Source organism: Pelodiscus sinensis, chromosome 9, assembly GCF_049634645.1.
Source record: "Pelodiscus sinensis isolate JC-2024 chromosome 9, ASM4963464v1, whole genome shotgun sequence".
Taxonomy (NCBI): domain Eukaryota; kingdom Metazoa; phylum Chordata; order Testudines; family Trionychidae; genus Pelodiscus; species Pelodiscus sinensis.
In genome coordinates this window covers 18,724,418-18,741,501 of record NC_134719.1, presented here as the reverse complement: position 1 = coordinate 18,741,501, position 17,084 = coordinate 18,724,418, and the positions used below count along the sequence as shown (strand labels likewise).

The 17,084-nt window shown below is 44.8% G+C and overlaps 1 protein-coding gene and 1 long non-coding RNA gene across 6 annotated transcripts in view; one reads left to right on the top strand and one right to left on the bottom strand.

Moving 5' to 3' along the window:
• Positions 1-17,084, bottom strand: part of PDE4B (phosphodiesterase 4B) — a 415,540-nt gene that overhangs the window by 68,428 nt on the left and 330,028 nt on the right. The window contains exon 1 of one of the 4 annotated variants that reach the window (XM_075936179.1): positions 1,091-1,240. The exons of the other annotated variants lie outside the window; for them this stretch is intronic. The gene's annotated coding sequence lies outside the window, so the exon portion shown is untranslated. Of the gene's footprint in view, positions 1-1,090; positions 1,241-17,084 lie in introns of those variants that run through there. 4 annotated transcript variants of the gene reach the window in all.
• LOC142830560 (uncharacterized) overlaps positions 1,409-17,084 on the top strand; it is a 44,443-nt gene continuing 28,767 nt past the window's right edge. Inside the window, exons 1-3 of one of the 2 annotated variants that reach the window (XR_012905910.1) lie at positions 1,409-1,654; positions 10,865-11,095; positions 11,916-12,008. This is a non-coding gene — a long non-coding RNA (uncharacterized LOC142830560). Of the gene's footprint in view, positions 1,655-9,904; positions 11,096-11,915; positions 12,009-17,084 lie in introns of those variants that run through there. The other variant, XR_012905908.1, reaches the window with a different exon arrangement.

The following is a 17,084-nucleotide window of genomic DNA, read 5'->3' as shown; positions in this document are numbered from 1 at the left end:
GATCGCGAAAATGGCAATCAGGGCTTTTTTGCGCAAAAGCGCGTCTACATTGGAATGGACGCTTTTCCGCAAAAGTGCTTTTTGCGGAAAAGCGTCCGTGCCAATCTAGACGTTCTTTTCCGCAAATGCTTTTAATGGAAAACTTTTCCATTAAAAGCATTTGCGGAAAATCATGCCAGTCTAGACGTAGCCTCTGTGCCAGCTGTGGCTGGGCCATGTTTCTATAGCAGTGCGCTCAATCCAGTGGGGGTAGCAGAAATTTGTATCACTTGGCACTGACTACAGGACCTGATATAGGAATGAACTGATAGGCTCTGTTAGGAGTCCATTTCAGCTCTCATCAGCTAAAAAATCATCACAACATGAAGTATGCAGGAGGTCAAGCCCATAGGACAAGGATGGATCCAACATTCCTCATGTGGCATGCATAAGACACACCCCTCATCTTAAAAAGTCAGTCATGCTATTAGTTAGAAGAGTTTTTTTCTGTTGTTCAGGTATATTTGTCAGAACACTAAGGATCCAATTCTGCAAAAAAGTACATTTAATGGCTCTACCATACGAGTCCCTCCCTCCCATAAATCAGTTACCATTCTCTTGCACAGCACAAGACACATATTTTATTACTCAGATTCTTACTATCGTCCAAATCCTGAGGTCCTTATACAGCTTTTACATAGTTCAGAATAAGTGTTTCTTGAGTAAGGGATATAAAAAAGTGTAAGAACCTCTGGGATGGCCCTGTTTTTTTTTTGTTTTTTTTTTAAAGAATACAGAGTTTAAAAAGATGATGTAATGAAAGTAAATCACTATGAATCTCTCACAACCCCACACCTGCCCACACTATAGAAGGCCGTACAAGCTGCAAATGCAGGCTTTTGCCCAGCTGGATGATTCAGTGAGAAATCAGCAAGAGGAGGGAAGCCCTTTTTTAGAACTGAAGACTGCTTTGATGCAGCAGCATTAAGCTAAGTAGTAGTGTGGAGCTGATCATGAAGTGCGAGACCAAAGAAACCAGTTTCAGTTCCAGAGATGCTCTTCAAAATGCCTGCCTTTGTTTGTCAAATGCGTCTTTGTTTGTAAGACATACCTGGTTATCCTGCCCAAGGGAAGATTACTGCCTCCATGTGTTTGAGGGTGCCATCTAGAACTAGTTTTTCAGCTCATAGCCCCTTTACTGTCTTTGTCTGACTGTAAGATCCATTCCTGATACAAGTTGAGGAGAGCAGTAGATCCTGGAACTGTGCCTTTAGTGTAGGTAGGGGTCAACTCTAGGATGTACGTATCTCCCTGGTTCTGATAATGAATGAATCTGTCAGTCAGACAGGGAAGAGTCCGCCCTGCATTAGAATTGCAGAATGGCTCCATGGCTACGCTCAGGAAGTCCCCCTGACATCACATAGCTCCCAGTTGCCATAGATGGCAGTTGACTTGATGGAATGACAGACTGCATGATGGGAGGAACACGTGTCAACGGTCTAATATAACACTCCACAGGTGTGGCTGAGGGGAAAACAGTTTTTATCAGTTGCTATGGAATCATGATCAGTTTGTATATCTACAGAGCCAGTGAGAAGAGAAATGAAGGCTATTTTTTGAAATAGATGTCATGAAATCAATCCTTGAAGAACTTCAGGAGTCAAAGGCTAAAAAGGTTTGCCTGAATATCTTATGTTACTCAATATAAAAATAAATCTAACCGTGCAACGTAACACGGGAGTCATTTTTCAACTGGAGTTCATCACAACTCATTTAGAGTTTGGTCTCATTTTGAGTTTGTTTTGTGTACATAGTAACAGAACGATCATATCGGAGGAAATGCAGCAGCTTATTTTAGCAGAAAATATGTAACTGAAATTGTAACAAGAGAAAGAAAGTATTGTGAAGCATGGAAACCTTGAAAAGAAACTTTTCTCTTATTGCCCCTAACTGCTAAAAGAAAACCTGATGTTCTTCTTTTAAAACGCGTCTGCCTCTAGGTTCTTGGCACAGGTTTACCATGGGAGGGCCAGCAATCTATTTAATGACTGCATTGACGTCAATAGCATAACTGAAATACTTACTAAGATGCATGATTCCAACTTTCAGGGGGAGGTGTGTTTCTAGGGTGTATTAACATGTGAAATGGATTCTTTCCGGGAATGAACTACACTTGAAGACCAGGAAATGAAGACTAAAATGTTAGCAGTATCTTTTGATTGTTAATTTTTTATGATGAAGATAACTTTTAAAGTTTAATATTTAATTTCTGGCAATATCAGAACTAGTTTACTCTTTTCACAGTTTACACTTCATCCAACTTCAGGCCTGCACAATTATCTCTATTGAATTTCGGATACAAAATTGAACAATTGCCTATAAATAGCCCCTGTTTTCTACTAACCTTTAAAATGTTTACCTCGTGTCTTTTAACAGAATTTTATTTAAAAACAACCATTGTATTATTTTGAAAGAATTATTCTGGGTTGAAGGGACCTCTAGTGAGCCACAAAATCTAGCAAGGCTGATTTCAGTATTCATAACTCACAAATGTACCGGGCATTGCTTGGATCCTTAACTGTAGTAATTAAAAAAAAAAAAAAGTAAAATGTACATGTTTTATTTAAAAGATGGGGCTCAGAGGGTGAGGGTGCAGGAGGTGCAGGACTCAGGGCAGGGGGCTGAGCTTACCAGGGCCTCCTGTGGTGGTGAGGGTGGCACTGCTTTGGCGGCTGCACTCCCCGGCCAGCGGCTCCTCCTGGGATGCAGAATCTGTACTCCCCAGATGGTGGCTCCATCCAGGGGAGGAGGATGGTACTGCATGGGCCAGCTGTGGCCGCCAGCTAACCCCTCTAGCTGGTTGAGGCAGGTGGGGGGAAGAAAGGGTTCCATGGACCACCCTAGCCTGCAAGGGTGTGGCCTCCAGCTAACCTCTCTAGCTGGTCGAGGGGGGGTGGGATTCCATGGACACCCTGGTCTGCAAGTGGTTAGTGGTTGAGCTGTGGCTCCTGTGAGGTATCTCCTCCGGGGGGGGGGGGGGGGGGAGGAGAGGGGAGGAGACAGGGCTGTGGTTTCCAGCTTCTCCTCAGAGGGGCATCTCATCTGGAAGGGATGTTGAGGGGCTGGGCTGCAGTTCCTGGCCTCTCTTGAGGAAGGGGGGGATCTCCTTTATGGGGGGGGGCTGGCCTACACTGCTTAGTCCTAGGAGTGGTCTTGGGAGGATCGCGGTAGCAGGGCCAGGTGGGGGAGGGGTGCTCCTCCCCATCCAGCAATGTTTGGGGCGGGGGGGCACTTTCCCAATTCAGTGGCTGGCAATGTGAAGCTGCAGCCCAGCTGGCCACTCTCTGGCTGGTACTCCTCCCCTCTGCTGTGGTCACTCTAAAGTATAGCTGTACCTCCGATCATCCCTCTCCCTTTCCATGCTATGGAAAACAATCCCATTCGCACATCCCATTTTCCTGGTACAACGAAACCCTCACCTTGCTTTAAGTTAGGATAAGAGAAAGCTGCATATCAAATTTGGTAGTTCTAGCTCTTATAGTATAGGAGGAGTTCTTGACTCACTGTTAGGACACATAGACTCACAGAAAGACACACAAAATCTTTAAATTATACAGATATAGATTAGTTATTACTCTGATCCATATTTACGAATGACTCCTACAGATAGATGGACTCTGTCCAGTGCAAGTTTGAGAAATACCTCACCATTCAATTACTTTCTATTTAAATGCTCAGTCATGCATCAAGGTACATTTTACACTCACATCAAAATGAAATATTACAAGCTTTATGTTCAGGGCTCGACAAATAATGCAATCTACTTGCCCGTGGCGAGTAGACTGCAACCCGGAAGAGCCGGGTTCGGGCGATCTGGGCATGCACAGATCACCAGACAGCATGGCTGGCGAGCGGAGCTTGCGGCGGTTCGGTGAGCCCTGTTTATGTTCATATAAACTTTACATGTAAACTGTACATGGACCCCAATCTCCCACCGTGGCTAAGTCCAGAGCCCCTCCCACACTCCAAGACCAGAGCCTGCACCCTAATCTCCTACCCCAGCCTGGTAAAAGTGAATGATGGGGGAGGACAGGGGAAGGAGTGAGCAGGGTGAGGCCTCAGAGAAGGGGTGGAGGAAGAAGGTGCAGGGCCTCAAAGAAGGGGCGGGAAGGAAGCCGGGCAAAGGTATTTGGGTTTGACATAGATCTTACATTGCACTTATATTGAAAAAATGATCTTGTGGTTAGAAAGGTTGGAAACTACTGAGGTAAAGGCACGTGAGAAGTGCAGACAAATGTGCAGATGTGCAGGAGAACAGTCCAGGGAACAGGCAAAATACCAATCTCTCACTCCTACCCCCAAAAGTGGAATTTTAACACCACTTTAATCCTATGAGACTTGAAAAGCCTGTGTGTGACATATCACAAAATGCTAGAGCCCCTGAAGGCTAATGTTGCAAAGCATAACAGTCAGGTGTATTCTATTGCTCAGTATATAATTAATTGTTTGGAAACACCATAATTATTCAGAGTTGTAACCACCTAGGGCGTACTAGGTTGCTTGCTGTCAGGAAAAGTTTGTGCAAACCTCTTATAGCCCCAGGAGATACACAACACTGTATGACCCTTAGTATTATGCTGTGTTCCTATTAGCCATGTTGGACAATTTTAAAGCAATATTCTATAGAGTCATCCATCCTGCAAAAGCTGCTCAGATTACTTGCTGGAACATTGATCTTACACCTCAAACATTACACCCCTTCTCAACTGCTTATCTAGGAATGGCTTTCTCTTTTACAGTGTTGTTGTTCCTGACGGAAGAGTCTTCTCCTTTGCTGCACCTTCCATCAGAGACAACTGGCTCCTTACATATTATTTATATATATAAAAAAGTTTAGTAGCACCTTAAAGACAAACATGTAGGTGGTATTATGAGCTTTCGTGGGCACAACCCACTTTTGTGCCCACAAAAACTCATGATACCATCTACATGTTTTGTTAGTCTTTAAGGTGCTACCAGATTATTTGTTGTTTTTTAAGGTTTTCCTATTATAGACTAACTCGGCTACCACTCTGAAGCTTTTTATTATTTATAGTGTTCCACAGATATACACAATCCCTCACGCACATATAAGATGTGGGCTCCTACACTACTTCAGACAAATAGAACATGAACGATACAAAAATCTGGCAGAAAATTCAGGTCAGGCAGTTTTGGAGAGGAACACTAGATAGTGGAAAGCTGAGTGAAAAACACAGATGTTATGCAGAACCTTGAAGGAAGAAGAGGGAGGTTGTTCCGAGGAAGGCTGTTCCAAGTGTAGGTGTGGTATGGAAAAGAGCACAAAGCAGAGAGTGGGAATGGGCCCACACAAAGGGAGTAATTACCAGAAAGTATTGGGAGGAACAGAGGATCTGAGATGGAAACAAGAATAAATATGTAGGTGAAGGTGGAGCAGTGCCAAGCTGTGAGGAGAGAACAAGGAGCTTACGTTTAATGTAAAAACCAACGAAAGTGATATGAACAGTGGGGAAACAGCGGTGGGAAAAAAAGATAGATGGAAATAGGTGGTGGCAGAAGTTCTCCAGACTGTGGCCCCACCCCTACTCCACCTCTGCTCCGTCTCCCTCTTCTCTTCCCTCCCCCCTCACTGCTCACCCTTTTTAGCCAAATCCCTGAACTCAAATCTAGCAATTGACACTTGGAAAAAAAATCCCTTCTAAAATTTCTTCTAAAGAAAATGAAGCATGTGTCCCACTGCAAGCCAGATAGTGAAGACTGGACGTGGAGAGTGCACCTAATTAAAAGCACTAAATTTGGGAATAAAAAATTTCAGTAACAGGGTTTTTTAATATACCCTGAAGTTTGTCAGAGATTTATTAGCAAAAACCTTATAGTAAAAGCAAGTCAGCTATCCAGCTGAATACATTAAATATTATGGAATACATACTGCAGCTCTTCTCTATTTTATAGTAATCACTATTTCTAAGCTGATTTTATATTTTAATGTACTCTTAAGCCTTCATAAAGTAACCATTTCAGTTTACTACATATTTAATGCATTGAAACAAAAAAAATCAGTCAAAGTAGTTTAGTGTGTTTATAACAAAGTTCATTGCTTTTAGAAGGAAAACCAATTTATTTTGTGTGATCTCTATAACAATAGACATGTTTATGAAATTTCATCATATGTTTATGTTAAACATATGTTTCCAAATATTTTAGGCATAACAAAGGATTTTATATTCTTATTAAAGTATTGATTTTGATGGAGAGTTCTCTTAAAACTACAGGTTTGACCTCCCTAGTTCAGCACCCTCGGGACCTGACCAGTCCTGAATGGGAGAGTCTTTGATCCCTCTGTTGCTGGCCATTGGGTTCTGGGGGGTAGGAGGGTTTCCAGTTTCCCAGCCACCGACCACAGCTCCCATGCTCCCCTCACAGCTGCAGACTATGCTGTTGGCCCCAGCCACTGGGCTCCTGGCCACTGGCTCCCCAATTGCTAGCCCTCATGTCTCTGCCCCCCCAGCCTGGCTCTCCTCCTGGCCACCTCTGCTCCTGGTGCCGGCCCCTCTACTGCTAAACTACCAGCCACTGGGCTCTCTGGTCCAGCAACAACCATGGTCCTCTGGGACAATGGATATTGCTGAACCAGAGAATCCCGAACTAGAGTAGTTCAACCTGTAGTTCATCGAATAGTCAGACGTAAAGAAAGGAAAACTCATTTGTACAGCTATCTGGAAGAAAAGGAATGTCATCCCTTTAAGGGCTCTCTTAAGGTGGTGAAAGGACAAAGGTTATAGCAGGATGGACAGACAGAACAGGAAGACTTTGGAAGGAAGTTTTATATTAATTAAAATTAAATGTGTATTTCAGATAAGGGTAGTTTTTTTGAAGAATTTATTTTAAAAACCTATCTGTCTGAAGATCCAAACTTTTAAGGCTAAAGCTTTTTACTGATTGTGCATCTAAAAATCGTTGATTTTTTAGACGTGCGATTTCATAATCTTCAGCAACAAATTAATGAAATATTTAAAGCAAATTTTAAACTAAGATTCTGTAAACATATTACAGTTAGAGAAATAAAATCCTTTGAATTGGTTAACCAGTTAAACGTTACATTTAGCCAGTTAACTGCTTAAATGGGATCCTTCAGGCACGGAGAAGGGGGGTGCTCCAGGCAGGCTGGGCTGGAGTGGCCCCCGCTCACCATGTGGAGTGACAGGCCTATGCAGGCTGGAGCAGTCCCCTGCCCATGTTGCATCATGCCATGGGATGCTCCAGCCAAGCTTGGCCCGCCACAGATGGCGGCTGCTTCCGCAGAGCCAGAGTAGCCCCTCCTGCAGCACGGTAGGCCTGGCTGGGCTGGAGAGGCCCCTGCCTACAGCACAGCACAGGTGGGAGACTGTTCCAGCTCAGCTAAGCCTGCTGCGCCATGGGCTAGTCCAGACAGGCTAGGCCCACTGTGCACAGGGGAATGCTCCAGCTGGCTGGGCTGCCAGTTAACTGGTAACTGGTAAGCATCACCTGGGTAACTAGTGACATCCCTAATTACAGTAATGCACAACTGTTTTTGTCAGTAAATTCAGAGACTGACAGTATATACCTCTGGATCAGCACATACTGGCTTCATCACTGCTTAATGGCTCTTTTCACTGACTTAGTGTTATGATATAGGTCAGGCAAGCTGGAAGGCTTTTCACTTGTAAGTTACTAGATCCACTCTGGAGGAAAACTCACCAAGCTGCAACAGCCACCGGGTTTCTGTGGGAGTCTGCTGGAATGGGCAGTATAGGGGTATAGAGTGAAGAGGCTGAGCACTAAGACTGGCGGAAGACATTGCTTCCCCATGCCTCTTGTAGATGGAGATGGAAGAGGTGTGAGACTGGGAGGCTGAAAAGAAGGAGGTGTCTTGATTACCAGACAGCGGTCAAGATTTAATAAACTCGAGTCCAACAGGGTTGGAGAAGAACCAGAACACAGCCATGGCAGCCTAGAAAGGAGCCTAGAAGTTAGCACAGTGGAAACGCATTCAAGGAGTGTTCAATAGAGAGGGCCTTGGTGAGTTAAGTGTCCTTTATTAGGGAGGGAGGGAGGAAATGCTGAAGGACAAAGTTGGAGGACAGGAAGTAAATTGAGCGCACACAGCACATGGAAGTTGCTGAATGAGATGGAGTGGTTGCTTTGAGAGGCTGGAATATAAAGGAAACAAGAGAATGCTCAAAGTTTGAGGGAAACATGCTAATGGATGATGATAAAAGAAAATAGGAGGAGGGACAGCAATAATACCCTGAGGTTCGAGTGGTGCTCTCCCTGGGCATTTAGCCATGGCCCTGCCTTCTCCCTGCTCTGTGTGATGGCTTGCACCCCTTTGGGACTAGCAAGGAGCAGAATCTCTGGAACCACTGTAGCACATACGTTAAAATTCACAACTTCTATTCCCCTGAGCGTGAGGAACGAGGCTGCATCTGATCCAAACACAAGGTGTCTAAGAGGCGAAGTCCTTGTATCTTCCCCCAGTTCAGCCATGCAGGAGTGAGGCACAATTTAGTCTTTACTGGCTACCTCAAGGAAATATCCAAAATCACTTATCAGTTTATTTTTAGGTGCAGAGATATATTTCTTACATTTAAATTCCAGGTAAAGTTTTGTCTCCTTCCCCATACCCTTCTGTATTTAGAAAAGTCGGCAACGATTCGTTATCCCCACTGATTTTTAAGACCCACACCACTGTAGACTGAATGAATGTGATAAAGTATGAAGCCCCTTACTTAATCCACTGGTGACGATTTTCTTCTCAGTTACCCTGGTGCAAACCACAAGGGAAACAAAGCACAGCATTTGGACTTTTGAAGGCGACGTTTTGTGTATGAAGGAAACAACACTGAGCCCAAAATAGACACAATAACCTGGTGTGATGGAATGAATAACCACACAGTGTGATGAACAAGTTCCTGTGGCCTGAGAAGCCACTTAAATTGCAGGGCTGCATCTGGATGGCATCAGAAAAATAGGTGAGCAAACACTGGCAGAGGGGCTAGAGGAGAGACCAGGAACAGACCTAGGTGAGAGGCACCGGGGAGCTTTCCCTTAGGGCTGAGAGAAACCTGCGAAACTCAGAGCTGGGGTTAGGAGTCAGTCAAGACACTGTGGCCTACCTGAAGACCTGGCTAGATGAAGAGCATGATACTCCCAAGCCAAGGGAGTGAAACTAACAAACCTGGGTCAGTGTTAGGATGATTTGAAGATGGAGGCAGACAGCAAACAAGAAGGCTACCAGCTGAATTCAGGTGGGCTGCAGATTCAGTTGTTTTGCTTTTTCTGCTTGACTTTAAGTGAAGGACTTTGAAACCTTGAATAATGCTGGACTCCATTACCTGATTTGTCCAGGGGGCCAGGTCATACCAATGGCTGAAATAGGCAAAAGCCACATGGGAAAACTGGGGCAGAGCTATTGTATGCCACATACAGACATCTGATGGTGATGGGGTGAGAGGGGAGAGACACACCTTGGTAATAAACTCGCAGCACCAAATTAGGTATTTGTAACATTGAAAACAAGATAATTGCCAAAAATGCCAATGTATAGAATACAGATGACATACTTCTACATCATTAACAAATACAATCGGGTACTGCTTGTATTAACCAGTATTGCACAGAAGGTTTGTTGTTTTAAACCAGGGGCGGGCAATAATTTTTGGTTGGGGGGGGGGGGGGCACTACAAGATTTTGGAAAGTGCTCAAGGGCCACACTTTTCGGTGAAGGAGAGGTGGGGTCTAGGGTGGAGGTTGGGTGCAGAAGGGCACATGGGGTAAGGGACTGGGGTGCAGGAGATGGTGTGAGATCTGAGAGGGAGTTTGGGTGAAGGAGGGGCTTGTGACCTGGGTCAGGGGGGATTGGGCGGTGGGATCAGGGAGGGACTATGAGTGCAGGAGAGGATTCTGGCCTGGGGGAGGAGTATAGGAGGGGGTATAGGTTCTGGGAGGGAGTTGTGACCTGGGGCAGGGGGGTGCAGAGATTTTGGATGGTGATCTGGAGGTGGGAGTTGGGGTGCAGGAGAGGCAGGGGTGCCAGAGGCAGGCTCTGACTGGGAGGCGCTTACCTAAGCCAGCAGCCCTGCAGCACCCCCAAGGCAGGCTGGGCTCCCTGCCTGTGGCAGCCCCAGAACACTTTAAACTGCAGGCTTGTTACCTCCATGTGGCCCTTACGTCCGGGAAGGAAAAGAGGCTTGTGCTGCCGCCATCCCCCAGGCCAATCTCTCAGCTCCTATTGGCTGGTTGCTTCCTGAGGATGAAACAACCAGCCGAGGATTGGCCTGCAGGCCAGGAGATCACATGAAGCTATTTTTACTACAGTCACATATTTAATCGTTACACTTTTTATTTAATGTATAAAAAATTCTGTTTTTCCATGGTCTGAACAAAATAACAGGAAAAATCTGAGAGATTTGCTTAAGCTGATATCAAGGACAAAACACAGGATGTTCACCATGTACTGCTTTTCGTTTTATGATTGTGGTTATAACGTTAAGAAAAGTGTGAAATTGACAGTGACATCACTTATTAGCGTTTCAGTGGTTTGTCTTTATAAAAGCTGTGGCTGGGCTTTTCATGGTCTACAGAAAAAAATAAACTGTGTAATTTAGGTTATAGTTTATTCATTCCACACTAGCCCAAAATCATCCTTGGTGCATTCCACATGTAAGGGGACTGTTACCCCTTACTAAAACTCTGTGGGAGTTTTTTGGTTTACCAGCTTCAGAAGGGGAAGGGTTCATGAGACTGACAGACCCCAGAGACAATGGAAAGCAGTCAACACTCCAGCTCAGCCTGACTGACAGGTTGTAAGTGGGGATTGTTCTGGCTCTCTCTGAGCAAACAGGGAGCTGAAAGAGCAGAGCGAGCTGTGTGCAGAAGAGGTCCTGCAAAGACAGAGAGCTGAAAGAGGAGTACAAGAAGAAGTCCTGCAGCGACAGAACCAGACACAGACAGGCCAAGCAGTGCAGACCCTGTGTTGAGCAGCAGACTGGCAGTGCTCAGAGAGCCAAAAGGAACAGAGAAGCAACACAAGGAGCTGGAACTGGCCAAGCAGCACAGCCTGCAGCTGGATGTGGTGAGCTACTGGGACCTGCAAAGTGTGGGGAAAGGCTCTGGACTGGGAGAGGGGTCTGGCCACTTTGAGATTGAGGCTGTGTGGTCACTGCCAGTGCAAGCGTGTCCAGCCTGCAGCCCCTTGCAGCACATCCAGGGCTTCTAAGGAAGAGACTGTGGACTGTCCTTACACTCTGCAGACTGCTGTGTTGATGTCCCTGTGCTACAGAGCAGGGCTGTGTGTTCTCATTTAACCATTCTCATTGTTTCTTATTCTATTCTCTTTAATCAGTTGCTGTTTAATAAATTGTATTTGCTTTGAACCTTATGAAGTGATCACTGGGCCAAGAAGGCCTGCAGTGTAAAGAGAGCACCTCGGAGTGGGGACACCCTAACTCCTGCCCCTAGCGACTACAAGGTCGGGCATTAAGCCCCAGGAAACCTGGGCCCAGCCTTGTTGGGGTTTCAAGGGCTCTGCTACTCAGGAGAGTGAAGGGGGAGCCCTCAGGATCAGGGAGCCGTGGGGTAAAGGAAGTGGGAGCGGGGACTCAGATCCTTTCGCTGGTTCATTTCACCAGGGTGGTATAGAAGCCAGGAAAGTTCCCCACCATAGCGGGATCATTCCCCCGCTTACACACAGGAACACAACTGGGACGATGAGTTTGGACCTTTATTTTAAACAGTTGCCAAATCTTGCAAACTTCCAGTTTTAGCAAACAACTGGCCCATTATGTCCAGTGTAAATGCTAAATGTAATCTCTCTCCCACCATGTACCTCCAGGATAACTCCATGAATTTATACTAGTTTGCTTTAACCCATGCATTTTGAACTTTCATAACAGGATACAAATCACGCTGGTAATGACAAATGAAAGGAAATGAGTGTGAGCTGTTCATACTGACGTCAATTGATTGTGCTGAATCCATGAATCAAGGTATGACAATGGCAGATCTATAAGAAACACCTAAGCTTAAAAACTTACATGCACATTTTGATATAAAATTACATTTTTCATCTATAAGGATGATGAGGCACAGGCTAAATGCAGGCAGAATTCTTAACAGCTTCCTTCTGTGAAACATTCAGGAGATATAGGAAATGCAGCTAACACTTCATCTGAAGCATTCAGATAGGGAACTCTCTTCCCCATTTCATAGCTTTCAAATTATATGCCTATTCAGGCAAAAAACGTGACCACTTTGCAGGGCTATCCTTAGGACTTATGGGGCTCTGTGTGGTACTATTAAACTGGTGCCTCATGTCCAAAGGAAGCCCTGGGGTGGGGGTGGGTGATAATTTTGTAGAGATGTGATTTTATAATCTTCAGCAACACACTAATACAATATTTCGAGCAAATTTTAAACTAAGGTCCTGCAGTATCAGCTTCTGCAGCCACCTGTCACTGTGACCTCTTTAAGTTGGACTCATGAGGTTCCAAGTCTCAGAGGGAACCTCACTGTTAGTGCAGGCTGAGCTCTGTCTTCCAGGAAAACACTATCCCAGAGCAGGCATAAGCATCTAAGTTCTGAGGTAGTCACTTAAAAACACAAAAGATTCTCTATGGGTCCTAATCAGCTCTGTCTTTAAACACTGGAGAGGGGCAGGTCAAATAGTATTTGTGATTCTTCGACAGATCATCAAGCAAAACACCTACCCCACCTTCTCTTTCCACCCTGATATTTCAATTGAGGGAGACACCCTCAATCAGGACACCCTAACCACAGCTCTGCTGCCTTTTATCACACAATAAGGATAACAATACACTACTGGGCAATCCAATGACTTGTAATCCAACACCAGCCAAAATGAATCACTTGGGCAACACACTGATGTAATTAGTTAACAATGAGGGGTACTGGGGAAATTAGGGGTGGAGTGTACATTCTCTTAGGTGCAGTGTAGGAAATCTCTGGCTATGTAGTAGCCATCAATGGTATGATGAAAGACAAGCAGACAGCATGGGCAGCAAAGTGGGAACACTAATTGCTGTTCACTTTTAGTGCAGCAATTAAATGAGATCACAATTTAGGCTGGTTTTGGGGGTATGCAACGTGCCTGTGAGGAATAAAGGACACTCCAGGCCCTATTCTGCTCCTTTTAGTTAGGCATCTCTCTGACTAAAACATGTGAGTAGCACTTCTAAATTAGTCAACACTCTCCATTCCAGTGCCATGCCTTTATACTTACTTCCACATGAAGTATGGAGAGGCTACAAGTCCAGGGAACAATTTAACTCAAAAATCAAAATGTGGCTAAAGTACAAGTGTAGCCTCCTAGATGCCCGATCCTAGGATGATAAAGATGAGCCACTTAGTCAAAGATTAGATGGTGCTGAATTATATATTGTGGCCATCAACACTGGACCATGTTAATTAGTGAGTGCAATTAACACTAAGGGTATGTCTATACTTGCACCCTCTTTTGAGAGAGGGATGCAAATGAAGACATTTGAAATTGCAAATGAAGCCGGGATTTAAATATCCCGTGCTTTATTTGCATATTAGCATTATGACGCTATTTCAAAATAGCGTTATTTCAAAATATCAGGCACTGTTAAGACACGGTTATTTCGAGAGAAAACCCTTCTCTTGAAATAACCCTTATTCCTCATACAGGCTACGTCTAGACTACACGCCTTTTTCAAAAGAGGCTTTTTCAAAAGATACTTTTGAAAAAGCGTCTAGACTACAATCAGTACTTTTGAAAAAGCAAGCAGGCAGTCTGGATGCTCTCTTTCGATAAAACACAGTTTGCATTACATAGCACTTTTTTTCAAAAGAGCACTTTCGAAAAAAGGCGTTATTCCTCATAAAACGAGGTTTTCTGCAGTTGACAAAACTGCCACATTCTTTCAATTTACTGTTGACAAGAATGCGGCAGCAGTCTAGACACGGGAAGTTTTTTCGTAAAAAGGCCACTTTTTTCGAAAAAACCCTGTAGTCTAGACACACCCACAATGAGGTTTACCAGTTATTTCAAGAGAAGGGTTTTCTCTCAAAATAACCGTGTCTTAACAACGTCTGTTATTTCGAAACAGCACTATTTTGAAATAGCGCCATAATGCAAATATGCAAATGAAGCACGGGATATTTAAATCCCGGCTTCATTTGCAATTTTGAATGTCTTCATTGGGCATCCCTCTCTCGAAAGAGGGTGCAAGTGTAGACATAAGAGTAGCTGGAGCATCAAAGTTAAGAGTTGCACCAGACTGGGAGGTGGGACACATCTATCAGAGGTTTGAACCTACCTAAGGCAATGAGGGATTGCTGTCCTACTGGAGTGTCACAGGATGGGAAGGAAGAATGGCTCTGGAGGATGGTAGAGCAGTTAAGAAAGAGAGGGGATTATCAGATGGTCAGAGGAAATGATAAAAGGGAGGGAAGAGACAGACTGAAACTTAATTTAGCTTGGATAACACTGGAGTAGTATTAAAATAAGGGGAAGAGTATAAATGTGGGTGAAGTCTTGCCAACCATTCTGTGTCCTTGCATACATAAAAGTTAATGAAAGATTACAGAATCAGTTTCTGGACCTGGTCAACCTGTTTGACTTGGATGACTTCATGTAGACAGTTCCACACAGATGTCTTTGGGAACTAACATAATGCTAGTGTAAATTTTCCCCCCACTCTACTCTTTCTGTCTCTTGTGGCTTAAAGCCAGAATGTATATCTGCAAATCTTTGTATGAGGTACAAAGTTCTGGCATGGAAACCAACTACAATCTAGTGAAGACTCCCAACTCAAAAATGCCGCCCTAAATATACTATTTAATTTACTTACCTAATGTCTAGCCTATCTTTACTTCACTTGCTTGATTAGAGATTGACAGTGAGGGTTAAATTGGTAAAACCTCTCGCATAAGCACTAAGCAACATGGGATGAATGCCTGGCCCCACACTGAAATCAATGGCAAAGCTCCACTTGACTTCAGCAGGGCCAGGATTTCACCCACAGAGATAACATGGGAAACATAGTGAATAAATCAGCTGGATACCATCCTAGTCTATGAGCCATCTGAGAGGAGAATTAATCCTCCTCTCTCTAAACCTGGTACTTTAAATTGCACTTTTATCTGTCAGCGTCTGAGACCTTCCTTCTGGGTGTCAATGCTGTTGTTCCTTCTTGTCAGGTTGATGCTGGGACCTCCTGACAGTACGGCTACGTCTACACTGGCCACAATTTCCGGAAAAGGGATGCAAATCAGGTAAGTCAGGATAGGGAAATAAACATGTCCGCCGCTTTATTTCCGGCTTGGAAAAAAGCCGGAAAAAAAGCGTCTAGACTGGCGCGATCCTCCAGAATAAAGCCCTTTTCCGGAGGATCTCTTATTCCTACTTCAATAACTACTTTGAAGTAGGAATAAGAGATCCTCCGGAAAAGGGCTTTATTCCGGAGGATCGCGCCAGTCTAGACGCTTTTTTTCCGGCTTTTCCCCAAGCCGGAAAAAAAGTGGCGAACACGTTTATTTAAATCCGCAGGGGATATTTAAATCCCCCGCGGATTTCCCTATCCTGACTTACCTGATTTGCATCCCTTTTCCGGAAATTGTGGCCAGTGTAGACGTAGCATATCAGTGTGGACATCTTCAATATATAGCCATTGGGTCTATAGGGCCTGATATTCTATTCAGTTCACAGAGGGATTGCTTAAGGCCCAGAGTGGTATTTGAACAAAGCTACAGTACGTCACTAAGTTCTTTGCCAAACTTAATCTAAAACTGAATTTAGCAAAGAGCCCTAAGAATTCTGTTACACCATGGGTGGCACTGTGGATTTCTTACCTGTGGATAACCACATCATTTCCCATCTGCAGCTCAAAAATATTTCCTAAACGTACCCACAATCAGTGTTCTCTGTAAGCTATGCTCTTGGGTGGCCACCCAGGAGGGATTCAAATGCCAGCCAGCTGATTAGCAGAGCACCCACAGCTGCCCAGTTAGCAGCATGAGTTCCCTGTCATATGCCCCTCATTTTTCCCTCCAGCACATCCCTCTTACTGTTGCCCTTGGTTCACAGAGGCTCAGACTTCTGGCCACTGTTGGTTGTTGTGCCATTGTTCACTCCACTACCCTATAACCAATGGCCCTGCGCCACCAGCTTCTGCTCCCACCTGCCACTAAGACCTCTGCAAGTTGGTCTCTCAGAGGTGCTAAGTGTCCAAGTCCATGTTTCCCATGTGTTTCTATTGGTGGTGCACATCATAAAATTTATTCTGTACATGGATGGAAAATAATTAGAGGGAATATTGCTCATCATAATATTTTATGTAAACTATACAAGAGTATGTCCTATATTTTCTTTGAGGGTCTCATGCCATCTTAGCCTGGAACTTGTGGTAAGACTTTCACTGAGTTCAAGTGATCAGGGGATTGGGCCCTACATGCTCATCTGCTTCAAATTTAATTAAACACTAAAGAGAGGCATAATTTGCCTTCACTGCCCTATTGTTATAAAATTAAATTCCATAAACTGATGATAAAATACATGTCACTTTCATCACATGGATAAAGTACCACAATATGCTTTTATGTCTAGTATAAACTATCTGAATGTAAGACAAATGTAGTAGTACAGTAAACTTCTGATAATCTGGCATCTTTAGGACCCAGGGGGTGCCGGATTATCAGATATACCGGACTATCGGAAGGGGGGGGCTATGAGGGTGAGGAGGGGGGGATGCCACCCCAGAGCCCTCATAGCCCCCCCTTCCGATAGTCCAGCTCTGCCCCAGGCGTCCCTGATTCATCCGCTGCTGGTCAGTTTCAGCAGCGGCCGAATCGGGGACACCTGCAGCAGAGCAGCTGGGGCGCTGCCGGGTTGGTCCGGTAGCGCCGACCCTTGGCGCCGCGAGACCAACCCGGCAGCACCCCAGCTGCTCTGCCCCAGGTGTCCCCAAGTCAGCCGCTGCTGAAACTGATCAGGAGCTGCCTCCAGGAAGCCCGAGGCAGAGCTGCTCTGCCCTGGGCTTCATGGAGTCAGCCGCTGATCAGTTTCAGCAGCGGCTGAATCG